The sequence below is a fragment of the Tenrec ecaudatus genome, chromosome 14, assembly GCF_050624435.1.
Source record: "Tenrec ecaudatus isolate mTenEca1 chromosome 14, mTenEca1.hap1, whole genome shotgun sequence".
NCBI classification, from domain to species: Eukaryota; Metazoa; Chordata; class Mammalia; order Afrosoricida; family Tenrecidae; genus Tenrec; species Tenrec ecaudatus.
This window is the reverse complement of record NC_134543.1, coordinates 125,772,572-125,785,845: the sequence shown is the minus strand read 5'-3', so window position 1 is coordinate 125,785,845 and position 13,274 is coordinate 125,772,572. Positions and strand designations below refer to the sequence as shown.

Here is a 13,274-nt window from a genome sequence, read left to right as displayed (position 1 = left end):
CATCCTGGCTTCTAAGGAGCATCCTGACTACTTCTTGTGAGAGCGACCTGTTTGTTCTTTTCACAGCCATGGTGCTGTAATACTGTTCGCCGGCAGCATCACTCAAACACATCAATTCTTCTTCAGTCTTCCTCATTCCGGGCCCAATTTTCACGTGCGCGGGAGGTTATGGAAAATGTCATGGCTCGGGTCAGGCGCATCTTAGTCCTCAAAGTAGCCTCCTGTTCTTCAACACTTTAACGGGGTTTTGTGCAGCAGATTTATATCTAGAATGTAGCTGGGGCTAAATGCTGAGATCTGAAAATCACTATGATTTTCTGAGTTCATTTTTTCCCATTCCCTTTCTAACAACTGTGAATATTTAGATGGTGTTTTACTGCTGCAGTGGGAAGTGGGTGGTTGGGCTCACCCAGCGGCAGCTCCAGAGAAAGGACTGGAGATCTCTCCTGAAAAGCCAGCACTGGAAACCCTGGGTGGCCCGGCTCTGCTCTGACACCCGCGCGGTCTCTGTGGGCCAGAGCCGACCCGAGGGCAACTGGCTGTTCAGTTTAGTAATTACATAACCCCTGCCCTGAGGTTTGATCATCACACCCATGCGTGGAAGAGGAATTCGTGATACTCTCGGTTTTCAGGGGAGGAGTCTAAGTGGGTTGTCCAAAGATGCACAGTCACAGGTGACATCGCCAGCCCCGGTTGAACCTACCCGCCTGATCATGTTCTCTCGTGTGAGCACATTTGCACACTCACACGCTTACTTGTGCACCCAGCTTCATCCCTTCACATACCCCCGTGAGTCAAAACCTGGATACAAAACTCCACTTTACCGAAGAGGTAAAACAGGAGGCCTTTCGCGTATGGAAGTCTTGGGTTAGGATTCATTCTCTTGTTTTCTTTGAAAGACAAAACAGAACGAGCCTCCTTCCAAGCCCAGGGAGTCTTACTCTGAGGAGGAGAATTGGAGGTGGCGGTTGCTTCCGGCTCAGGGAGTCTGGCTGGCTGGCTCGTTGTCAGCCGCTGGCTGGGTTGGGAGGGAGCCAGCAGAGTCCACAGAGGGTGATGACTTCTCAGGCTTCTGCCCAAGACCAGCTGCCCCCAGCCACTTAGGGCCTCCCCGGGTGAGAGGAGACGGAGTGCCCAGGCCTCGAGGTGGTCAGCTGAAGGCAGCTTCCGAATGGGGAGCCACATTCTCTCAGGTACTCCTCCTGACCTGGAGGGCCCCGGGGGCAAATGGTACCCTCAGCAGAAGAGCCTGGCAGGCCCTTCCAGCAGCATTTGATTTGCTGCCCTTCCCTTGGTCATGTCATCTGTGTCGTCTGCACCAAGTGCGAGACCATAAAGATGAGCGACACACAGACAGCCTCACCCTCCTAGAACTCCAGCCTGGCAGGGGAGGCAGCTATGGACAGGACAACCAGGGCAGAGTTGGGTGGAACTAGTGTCCCTAGTGGGCTGAGACTCAGTAGTTGGGGGCCCAGGTGGCAAGGCTCTGAAGAAGGAAATTGAAGCAGTTCCCCCAGCGAGATGAGCTATTATAGCGAGAAATGAACCAAAGGCTTTTTGGTTCTCTTTCCTAGTACAGGGTAGGAAAGCCTGGGAGCCGTGGTCTGTTCCCTGCGCCCTTTTCTCAGGCACTAAGGAGGCATAGGCTGGTCTCGAGGCAAGAAGTCTGAAGCCGTGAAACCTTTGGTATAACTGGTCATCTTAGAATTGTGGTCTCAAGGTAGATAAGTGGGAAGGCCTTTTGAGGTCCCCTCTTCTAGGCCCTCATTTGGATGCTGAGCAAACAGAGGAGTCTTGCCTGGGCCCATGGAGCAGGCTGGAACTGGAGCTGCCTTCAGATGAGAGCTTGGCTCCTGAAGGGACTGGCCTATCCTTCCAACCCTTCTTCACTTAATACACTTGCTGAGGACCTACTGTGTGCCAGGCACCCTGCAAGGGTGTGGTAAGCAGAGCAGACACATTCCTTTCCTCTTGTAGTTTCTTTAGTATCACGGGCAAAGGCCCGAGACAAGGATGAATCTTTGTAATGTGTGTTAGTTCTGAGAAAGCATCGGAAGTGGCAGACTTCAAATTGAGGGCTCAGCTCAGGGAAGTGATTTTATTTTATTTTCATTTTTAAAATAAATCATTTTATTGGGGGCTCTTACACTTCTTAGAACAATCCATCCATTGTATCAAGCATATTTGTGCATATGTTGCCATCATCCTTTTCAAAACCCTTTCTTTCTACTTGAGCCCTTGGTATCAGCAGCTCTTCACCCCCTCCCACATGAACCCTTGATAAATTGTAAATTATTATTTTCATATCTTACACCATCCACGGTCTCCCTTCACCCATGTTTCTGTTGTTCGTCACCCAGGGGTGGGGGTGGGGAGGTTATATGCCAATCATTGCACTCGGTTCCCCCTTTCTTCCCCCACCTTCCCCCAACCCTCATGGTATCACTACTCCTATTCCTGTTCCTGAATGTCCTGGAATCTGTGTGTCAAGAGCTCTTGTCTGTACCAGTGTACATGCTCCGGTCTAGCTGGATTTGTAAGTAGAATTGGGGTCATGATAGTGGGGTGGAAGTAGCATTGAAGAACTAGAGGAATGCTGTCTGTTTCATCGGTGCTACACTGCACCCAGGCTGGCTCATCTCTTCCTTGTGACCCTTCTGGGAGGGGGTGTCCAACTGTCTACACATAGGCTCTGGGTCTCCACTCTGGCCTTCCTTGTTTACATCAATATAAATGTTTGTTTGGGGTTTTATGATACTGAATACCTGATTCTATTGACACCTTGTGATCACACAGGCTGGTGTGCTTCTTCCATGTGGACTTTGTTTCTTCCCAGCTAGATGGCTGCTTGTTTATCTTCAAGTCTTTAAGACCTCAGACACTATATCTTTTAATAGCCGGGCACCATCAGCTTTCTTTCCTGAGCCAGGTCATTAGAAAAAAGTGTCCTTGCATTGAGGGAGTACTTGAGTAGAGGCCCAATGTCCGTCTGCTACCTTAATACTTAACATAAATGTGCATAGATCTATATCCTTGTATGTGCCTGTATTTATACTGATATAAATGCCTTTTGCTTCTTAGTTCTTTCCTCTATTTCCTTTTACTTTCCTCCTGTCCCACTCTCATGTTCGGATTTTATTTTTACTTTTTACTAAAGTTTGAGGAAACGTTTACAGAGCAAATTAGTTTCCACTTTTTGTTTCATGACATTGGTTGAAATTCCTTCAATGTCACCGCACTTTTCCCAACACTTCTTCCTGGAGCTTCCGTTTGCCCTCCTTGGTGGCGCCATCTTGCCTTCTGAAAGTTGTTTTTGGGCAAACGCTGCTCTCTGGGTCTCATATGGTTGATTTTTCTGAAGCGTCCCCTCCTCCCTGATGGTATTTACTCACTTGATAGAGACCCGGCTGGTGTCTGATGGAACGTTGGTCTCTCAGAGCTGGTTCAGTTCTCGGCTTGGGCCGTCTCTAAGGGTCAGTCTCCAAGGTTCCTCTAGTCTCTATCAGACAGTCAATCTGGTCTTATGTAAGATCCTGAACTTTGTTCAACATTGTTTTTCATCCTCTCTCTTAACTCTTGGTCAGACTGGTAGATACTGGTAGCTGGAAAGCTTCTGGTTCCACTTGTAGGGTTCTGGACGCTGTGGTTTATGTGGACTGTTAGAACTTTCGACTTGTTTTTTTCCCCTGAATTGTTGTTTTTTTGTTGTTTTTTTCCCCAAGTCATCTTTGCTCCAGATGAGGAGAAACCAATAGTTGTATCTTAGGTGGTTGCTCACCAGTGTTTAAGACCTCGCGGGGAGGGAGGGGAAAAAAAAAAAAGAGGACCTGATGCAAAGGGCTTAAGTGGAGAGCAAATGCTTTGAGAATGATTGGGGCAGGGAATGTATGGATGTGCTTTATACAATTGATGTATGTATATGTATGGATTGTGATAAGAGTTGTATGAGTCCCTAATAAAATGTAAAAAAAGAAAAGAGGAGAAACAAAAAGAAAATGATTAGGGCAAAGAATGTACAGATGTGCTTTATACAATTGATGTATGTATATGTATAAGAGTTGTATGAGCCCCTAATAAAATGTTAAAAAAAAAAAAAGACCTCGGTCACTGCTCACCCAAGTAGGGTGTAGAACCTTGTCTTTGTGTGATTTGCTAGGCCAGTTGACCTAGGTGTCACCCAGGCTGTGTCTAAATTCCCAAGCCCAGCAACTCATTCCCTCAAGGTGTTTGGTTATGGCTAAGTTTTGGAACCGTCGCTCCTGTGTGCTATGCTGTACACACGGGTAGATTTGTAGAACATACACAAACATAGGTAGAAATATTGTCTGCCACAGGAAGTTATTTTGAAGAGGTTAACTTGGGAAGCAACGGGCAAGTGTGGGTAAAAGCAACAAGGTGGACATAATAGCTGGGGGCCCCAGGAGCCGGCAGGAGACCAGTGTGCCTTTAGAAAGTGAGCCGGGGAAAGGGGTACTAGGTCTGCTGGGTGAGCTCCCTGCCAGTAAGGGGCTCTGGACAAGCTTGGGTTTGGGGGTTGCATAGCTTGAGGTTGGGTTCCCTTCCCAGCGGGGTAACCAACTCACTCACACTCTCTGAGCTTTAGTTTGCTCTTTTTAAACAGTTTTATTGGTACTTCATCCACATATTATACAATGATCACCACAGTCAATTTTAGAAGATTTTCTTCTTCCTTGTACTCATTGTTATTCATGTAATTGTTTTTTTCAATTGTGGAAAATATACACAACAAAACACTCTCCAATTCAACAACTTCCACATGTGCAATTCAATGCCATTGGTTATATTCTTCATGTTATTATTATTATTATCCCTCTCCAAATTGTCCTACCACCATTAAAATAAACTCAATTCCCCCTAAGCAAAACCTCTTCCTTCTTCACCCATGGTAACCATAGGTCAAGGTTTTGTTTTTTTTAAAACATAGTTTTCTTTTTCTTTTTTAAAAATCATTTTATCGGGGGCTCATACAATTCTTGTTACAATCTATCCATCCATCCATCCATCCATGGTGTCAAGCACATATGTACATTTGTTGCCATCATCATTCTCAAAACATTTGCCTTCTACTTGAGCCCTTAATATCGGCTGCTCATTTCCCCCCTCCTTCCCCACTCCCCCTACCTCATGAGCCCTTCATAATTAATAAATTATTGTTTTGTCATATGTTACACTGTCCGGCATCACCCCCCTCCCTCTGCTGTCCATCCCTGAGGGAGGATGCTATACGTAGATTATTGTAATCAGTTCCCCTTTTCTATTCCCACATTCCTTCCATCCTCCAGGCATCACCACTCTCACAGCACTGGTCCTGAAGGGATCATCTGCCCTGGATTCCCTATGTTTCCAGTTCCTCTCTGTACCACTGTACATCCTCTGGTCTAGCCAGATTTGTAAGGCAGATTGGGCTCATGATAGTGGGGGGAGGAAACATTTAAGCACTAGAGGAAAGTTCATCATTGCTACCTTGCACCCTCATACACGTCCATAGTTACATAGCTTTTCAAGAGTTGTATATACATCATCACAATCAATTCTAATGCTCCTTCCTGCCTCCAACATTCATTTAGTGCTCCCCAGTTCCCTACCCCCACCCCACAGCCCAATAAGCCATTGCATCAGTTATTGTCTCTATGCACCGCTCCTTCTGTGCTTCTTAAACCGAGAACCCAACAGAAACCATGAAAAACAAAAATGGAACAGAAAGAAGAAAACAATAATAATAAAATATAAAAATAAAGAGCAAGAAAGAAAAGGCCACCAACAATATTTAAAAAGCCAGAGAAGAAATTACTGTTGTGGGACAAATGAGAAATACTTGAGCCTAGAGCAGGGGTTCTCAGCCTTCCTAAGCACTACCCTTTCACACAGCACCTCATGTGGTGGTGACCCCCCCCCCCAACCATAGCATTTTCATTTCTACTTCATCACTGTAATTTTGCTACTGTTATGAATCTTAATGTAAATATCTAATATGCAGGATGTATTTTCATTGTTACAAATTGAACCTAATCAAAGCATAGTGATTACTCACAAAACAATATGTAATTATATATGGTGAAATATTTATTTCTGATTACAAATATGAAACTTTATCTTGAAGCATTGTGTAGCATGGGTAACAGTCTTCACGCCAGGTACTCCTATGTGGGCGTATCTGCATGTGGGTGGACCTGTCTGGAGACAGATAGAGGAGCCGTGTCTCAGTTCCTAAGACCATCAGAAATAGGTGTTTTACCATGGTTTTAGGCGACCCTGTGAAAGGGCCATTCGACCCCCAAAGGGGTTGTGGCGACCCACAGGTTGAGAACCGCTAGCCTAGAGCAAATTAAGGTTGGGTCAAGAGGGAGGACAACTGACCAAGTATCATATTATATCATGGTTTGATCCCCCATGATCAAGTTCTCTGTGTTAGTAAGGCTATTAGAGTCCCTGGCTGGTGGCAGGAGGGGATCTGCCAGAGGCTTGCTTTGACTAGATGCTCTGCAGATGGATTTTGGGTTCCCACCGTCCTCCACAGCCTTCAGCAAATAGGGTGTTCACAATGTAGGCTCTGATGCTATTAGCCCCAGCTTTCTTGTCTGTAAAGTAGGCATAATGACAGTATCCCCTTCATGGTTATAAGGATCGAATGAAATGCTGAGCCTAAGGTTCCCTCCCCCTCTGTCCCCAACACCCCCCCCCCCCCCCCCAGAGCTCAGCACAGTGCAGATGTTCAATAAACAAGCGCTTCCGGCCTTAACCAGATGATGGGCCGAGCTTGTGAAATAGGTTTGGGGCACCAGGACCCCACATTCCACCTCTGGAATCCCCCCTCCCCCACAGGAGGCAGGCATGGAACTTTAGGAACTGCAGCAGAGACCAGTCAGAGAAGCCCATCTCAACCTGCCGCCTTTGTCATCAGTGAGCCCCGAGCCCCGAGCCTAGCCGGAGAGCAACCTCCCTGGTTTCGGCCTGCCTTCAGTCCTTGCTCTGCAGTCGTGCCGGTGGCTGGCAGTCTGCTACATGAAAGGACAGGGGACTCTCACCACCATGATGTCGGAGAAGAGGAAGCCCAGTGGGAAGAGCACACACCGTGCAAGTGCATGTGTGAAAGTCCCAAAGAGGCAGAGTGAACCAGCGGGGCCAGCAGTCAGAAGGTGGTTCTCCTTAGGGCAGTTGCGACGGGAAGGGAGTGTGAGGAGATTTTTGGGTGCAAATGCCTTTCTGTTTCTTGGTGTGGATGTTTGTTTCACGAAGAAATATCAAAGTGTACATGTATGGAATGTGCATTTTCATGTCTGTGTGCTAAAAATGGCCCTTAAAAACTTTACTAAAACACCTCTATTTAAGAATAAGGAACGAAAGAACGCAGACCTAGGGAGCAAGCAGAGTAAGTGATGGTACTTGGAAGCATTGCAGTGCGTAAGTTGAAACAAAATGTGTATTACTAACTGTTGAATTTAAGACAGACGATTTGCTTTATACACTCACCCAAATGTGCAATAAAAAGTTTTAAAAAGAAAACAAACACTGCTGTCAAGTCGATTCTGACCCATAGGGACCCTATCCCTTAACTAAAATAATATATTACTATTGTGAAGTCCATTCTAACCCTGAGTCACCCTGAGGGACAGTCTAGAACTGCCCCCGGCTGGCTCCACATAGTTGTGGAAACAGGGTGCCACATTTCCCCCCAAGAAGCAGCTGGTGAGCTTGAAGAGCTGACCTTTCTGCTTAGCAACTGAGTGCTGAACCACTGCCCAAACCCTTACTTAACTCCATCCCCTTGTTTGGTCGCGAAGCATATGTTTCAGATTCCTTTGGAGCGCTGTCTAGGTTTATCCTACAAGTAAGGAAACATCTGTGGAGAAGCTGGCTTCGCCCAGATAGTGTGCCCTGGCTCCGAGGAGACCCTGCCTGGCCCTGGGTCTCTCACCTGGCCTGGGGCGCCCAGTACCAAGTGCGGCCATGTGGTTGTGCTCATACTTTTGGCATTGGCTGTCCTCTGGAGGTGCGCTGTAGTTTGTCTGCTGTCTCCAGGCAGTGTTTGGAGAAACACTGGCCTACGAAGTTCTGCCTTTCCTGGGATCCGTAGCCACAAGTGGGTCAAAGCCGGGGACACCAGTACTGACAGAGCTTGTCCAGAGAAAGCCCACCACTCATTTTATAGAAGAGGCTATGCCAGAAAGAAGTGACTTGCCCAAGGTCACACGGTGAACCTATGCTAGAGCCAATCTGGGGACCATGGTGCCTGACTCCTGGTCCAGGGTTTTGACCCCACACCATAAGTTCCCACAAAACAAAAAAATATCTTGTATCCCCCCACCCCCAACCCCTTTAATTTGCTGGCATCTTGGAGTAGGGTAGGATATAGGGCAGGGAGTTCTTTCCTGTTTGACCTTTAAGGTAGGATAGCAGAATCAGTCGGGAAGGGTGAACCTTTGGCAGGGAGTGAAGGGACTGGCTGGGAGACCCAACGAGACACAGACACAGTGTACGTCCAAGGATACAAGGTAATTTAGTAGAAGCAGATGGTAATGATTAGTGGTTGCTTTTTTCCTATACTTAGATGATTTCCCTTTGCAGTGGTGACCTGTTGGGTGGCAATTTGAATGATCGGCAGTTCGAAGCCACCAGCGGTTCCGAGGGAGAAAGACTAGGCTTTCTACTCCTGTAAACAGTTAGTCTCTGAAACCCTCAGTGGGTTGCTATGAGTCAGCATCGACTCAATGGCAATGATTTTTGTTTGTTTAATTGTAAAATGCTAGTGTTAAAACTTGAGCTCCATAAGACTTTAGCCTACATACTCCGATCTATAGATGAACAAAATAAGACCCAGAGAATAGAGGTGATTTTCCTCTATTCAAGGTCGTAGAGCAAGCCACGTTGGAAGTGGAGTTTGAAAGCATTGCTTTTCGACTACCCTGTGCTGGTTAAAATAAGTGGGCCCACATTTGTCTCCTCTACACTGCAGAGTCTACAGTCACACCTTTATTCCCAGCCCCACCGCTCCAAGGAGCCTCCTTACAATTACCCTTTCCACCGAGTCACCTCCTGCGTTGCCGGCCCTGGTGGAGATGGCACCGTGAGAGCTGCTACATGCGTTGATGATGGTTAGCTGCCATCGAGCCAGCCTTTGACGCATGGGGGCTCCAAACACAATGGACTGCATACACATTACCCTGTCCCATGCCATCCTTCTGAATGGTCTCACATCGGACTGGCTGTGACCCAGAGGGCTTTCATTGGCTGATTTTTGGGAAGTCGATCACCAGGCATTTCTTTCTAGTTCATCTTAGTCTGGAAGCTCCACTGACACTTGCTCAGCTTCACCGTAATATGTAAGCCTCCACTGACAGACGGGCGGTGGCTGAACATGAGGTGTATTGACTGGGAACTGAACCCAGGACTCCTCCACGGAAAGTGACAATCCTGCCGCCTATAGGAGGCTTATTGTGTTAGATTGGGTTGACGAGAGAAACAAATCCAGAGAGAGTTTTGTATCAAAGAGTAATTGTATATTGATAATACATCCCAGCCCAGTCCAGAACAAGTTAATAAGTCTTTTATTAGCCCATGTGTCCGATACTGGTCTATAAATTCCTCTCAGACTCATAGCACATACAATGATGCAGATACAGGAAGATCACAGGCCGACGGGTGGAAAGTCTTGTGGATCCAGTGGCAGTGGAGGCATCTCAGCACTGGCTCGGGTCTCCACGTGGCTCCTGCAGCTCTCCAAGTGTGGCTCTTCAACGGGAAGGTGAACCAGACAGAGTATGTGGCCCGCCTCCAGGGAGAAAGAGAGGACATTCCCAGAATCCTCATGAGAAAGCCACACCCACAAGGAGGTATCATCAGGCCGTGACCTGATTGACAGACTAGACTCCACCCTACACTGATGTATCAAGTTGACATAAAATGATATAGCTACAAACATTATATAACTACCACCTTTATGTATACAAGGCACCCTGCTAGGGACTTTACCTGCAGAGTCATTTCTTTTAGGTCAGAAAAAGAGCCCCTAGACAACAGAGTTGAGAAGCATCCTGGGGCAGCCGCATAGGTGGGCTGCCTGTCAGACCTCACACCCACTGGGGTCGTCTGTGGTTAAGATCACCCACCACACACTCAGTCAGGGCCGTGTCTTCTGGTAACAGAACCCTACAGGAAATGCTCAAATGTACCTCAGCTGGGGTCTGCAGCCGAGGTGGCCAACAAGCACTATTGAAGGGACTCAGTGACTGGGCAGGAGATTTCAACATGGACTTTGAGGCAAGGAAACTTTTATGACATAGACACACCTCGTTTAAAGCTTTTTCTATATCAAAAACAAACTTTATTGTGAATTGTGTGAAGGTTTGCGGATCAGACCATCTGTTTTACAGTCAGCAATTCATACACATTTTGCTTGGTCTCAGTCATTGCGAAGTGTACCACTTCCTCCCCGCGTTTCCTGTTTCCATTTCTACTTCTTTCCTAACCCTTTGGTAAATGTTGCCCTTTTGATCTCAAATTGTTGATTAGGCTAAGGTGAGTATACCTCACCAGTGGCATTGTTCCGCTAAAAGAACTGTCTTGTTTGGCTGGAAATTGAGCTGTGGATGAGTTTTTTTTTCCAGATCTGAAAGGTGACTAAGGGCCGTAGTCTTGGGGGCCCTTTCCATCTCTGGCCAACCAGTACGCCTGGTCTCCTGCATAATTCTGAGTTGTATTCACGTTCTTCTCCCACTCTATCCAGGATCTTCTCATGTGATTCCTCGCAGAGCAGTTGGTGGCGGTGGCCAGGCACCATCTACTAGTTCTTCTGTTCTCAGGCTGCTGCTGTTCATGTGGTTCATGAGACTTTTCAGGTGTCTCCTATTTTTATCAGTCTTCTTTCCTCCAGGTAGAGACCATTAGTTACACCAGAGATGACCAGTCCTGAGCGTTTACGACCCTACTCACTACTCACCAAAGTACGAGGTAGAACATTGTCTTTGTGGACTATGTTGGGATACCTTGTTTTATTGTGCATCACTTTACTGCACTTTGCAGAGAATGTGTTTGGTTTTTTTTTACAGATTGAAGGTTGTGGCAACCCTGCCTTGAGAATGTCTATTTGATGTCACATTTTCAACACCATGTGCTCACTTTGTGTCTCTGTGTCACATTTTGGTAATTCTCACAAGATTTCAAACTTTTCTGCAATCCTATTGTTGCACACTTAGTAGACTACAATATGAGGGCTTCAAAAACTTTGTGGGAAAATGATATTAAAAGAAAATGGGATTTCCCCATGAGCTTTTTGAAGCAGCTTCATCTCATGTAAGTAAAACTCCTAGATGCACCAGGAAACCAAGAAAACATATGCAACTCGTTTTACTCCAAGACTTGCTTTACGGTGGCAGGCTGGATCCAAACCCATGCTGTCTCTGCGGTATGCCTGTATCTTTGTAAATTAAAAAATGTTTGCTGCGGAAGTAATGCCTGGTGAATGCCATAAAGTAATGAAGAGTGCAGAGTAAAAAGTAGAACCCCCCAACTCTGCCCTCCCTTCAGTCTCACGCCCCACAAGCAAGCTTCCATAATTCTCATCTCCCATCTCTCAGAAAAGCAAGTGTGTGTTGTGGACCCAGACCCAGATGGGATCACACCACCACAACCATCTAAAACTTGATCTTTTTCTCTTAACGAAATATTGTGTCGGTCTTTGTACAGCAGTGCGCGTGGATCCGTGAGACGTATTTTGGATGGAAGTGATTTTTAATTTTAAAAAATTTCAGAAACCTGTACAAGCCAATAAAAGATCAACAGCCTTAATCCACTGGCTATTTTTATTTCTGAGTCTTAGCTTTTTATCTTTCCAAGGCTGTTTCTCACTCACACACATCCCCCACCGCCCCCCATGACTCTGCTTGACGCCGTATCTATTGTCCCAGCGTGCCTTCGACTACAAGTGTGTGCTAAGCTAGTTGTGGCAGGCCTTTAGAGGGCGGTCCTGGAGAGTTGGACCGGTGCTGATGACCTGGGGGAGAGCCCTCAGGAGAGAGAGCCTGTCTTGCTCTGTGCTGGGCTGTCTTTGAAGGCAGCCCCCTCTGCCACCCCTCTGTGGCCATCGCCACAGCTCAGGCACGGAGGCCCAAGATCCCGAGAGTGTCTGAGACTTGTCTTTGCTCTTTCTGTTTCCTCACCTTCATTTTTTCCATTTTCTTTCAAGGCACAGATCAAATGTTTTCTCCTTGACAAAGCCTGCCTCAATCAGCCCCACTTTGGTTACACTTAATTCCTCTTTCTTCTGGACCTCTCTTTCTATAGAGCATTTAACGACACGACACTTAGGTTACACACAAAGGCTTGCCTGGTTGTCACGCTTTGCGCTGACAGTCCCTCCAGGTCAGCCTGTAGTGTGCTTCCTTCCTCTCCTGTGTGCTCGCTGCCGGCCTCCCTTTACAGCGTCCAGCCCAGGGCTTTCTGGTAGGTGCTGAACACAACACTAGATAACCGCACATACCCGGCAAGCTAACTGCAGAGCTGCCTGAAACCTGCCTTGAGTTAAATCTGCGGCAGAAAGTCCAGCAGCCTCTGCTTCTTAGAGGTCCTGGAGTCTGTGACTAATGTCCAGGATTCCCCAGACAGAAAAGTGGGGGACAAATCACCAATGTGACTTTCCCAGACTCACATTATTGTATTTAATTTTTATACCGCCCTGTGGACTAGTTAATATTCCCATTTTACAGATGGGGCAGTCCATTCCGTGTGATACAGCAAACCTCAGAGACAGAAATAACATTCAGAAACTTATCTGGCCTGGGAACCCTGTCCACGATCTCTTAGGCTTGGCTTTGCGTGCGTCTGTGATCACACGTATGCGTGTTACTTCCTGTGGGTGAGAAGGGACAGCAGCTGTCCTATGTCAAGAATCCATTTCCGTTTCCCGCTCGTACAGAACTCCGTGAGCTGGATCACATTCCCAGTTCACAGGCGGGGACACTGAGGCTCAGTGATGTTAAAGCACGTATTCATGGTTCCACAATCTGGAAAGGGCAATTAGCATTCTAGTCTAGATCTGTTAGACTACAAAGCTTTTTGCTCTTTCTATTAAACTGCTACCCCTTTTCTAGACCACTGCCATCAAGTTGATTCCAGCTCACAGGGACCATGTAGGACAGGGTAGAGCTGCCCCTGTGAGTCCCTGAGACACTCACTCTTTAAGGGGCTAGAAAACCCCATCTGTCTCCAGTGGAGTGATTGTTATCACCCAATGTGTAACCATTATGCTACCAGAGCAC

General features: G+C 46.9%; 1 protein-coding gene across 2 annotated transcripts in view; it reads left to right on the top strand.

Moving 5' to 3' along the window:
- Nucleotides 1-13,274, top strand: part of DAPK2 (death associated protein kinase 2) — a 136,077-nt gene that overhangs the window by 8,324 nt on the left and 114,479 nt on the right. The gene's annotated exons all lie outside the window — the stretch shown is intronic.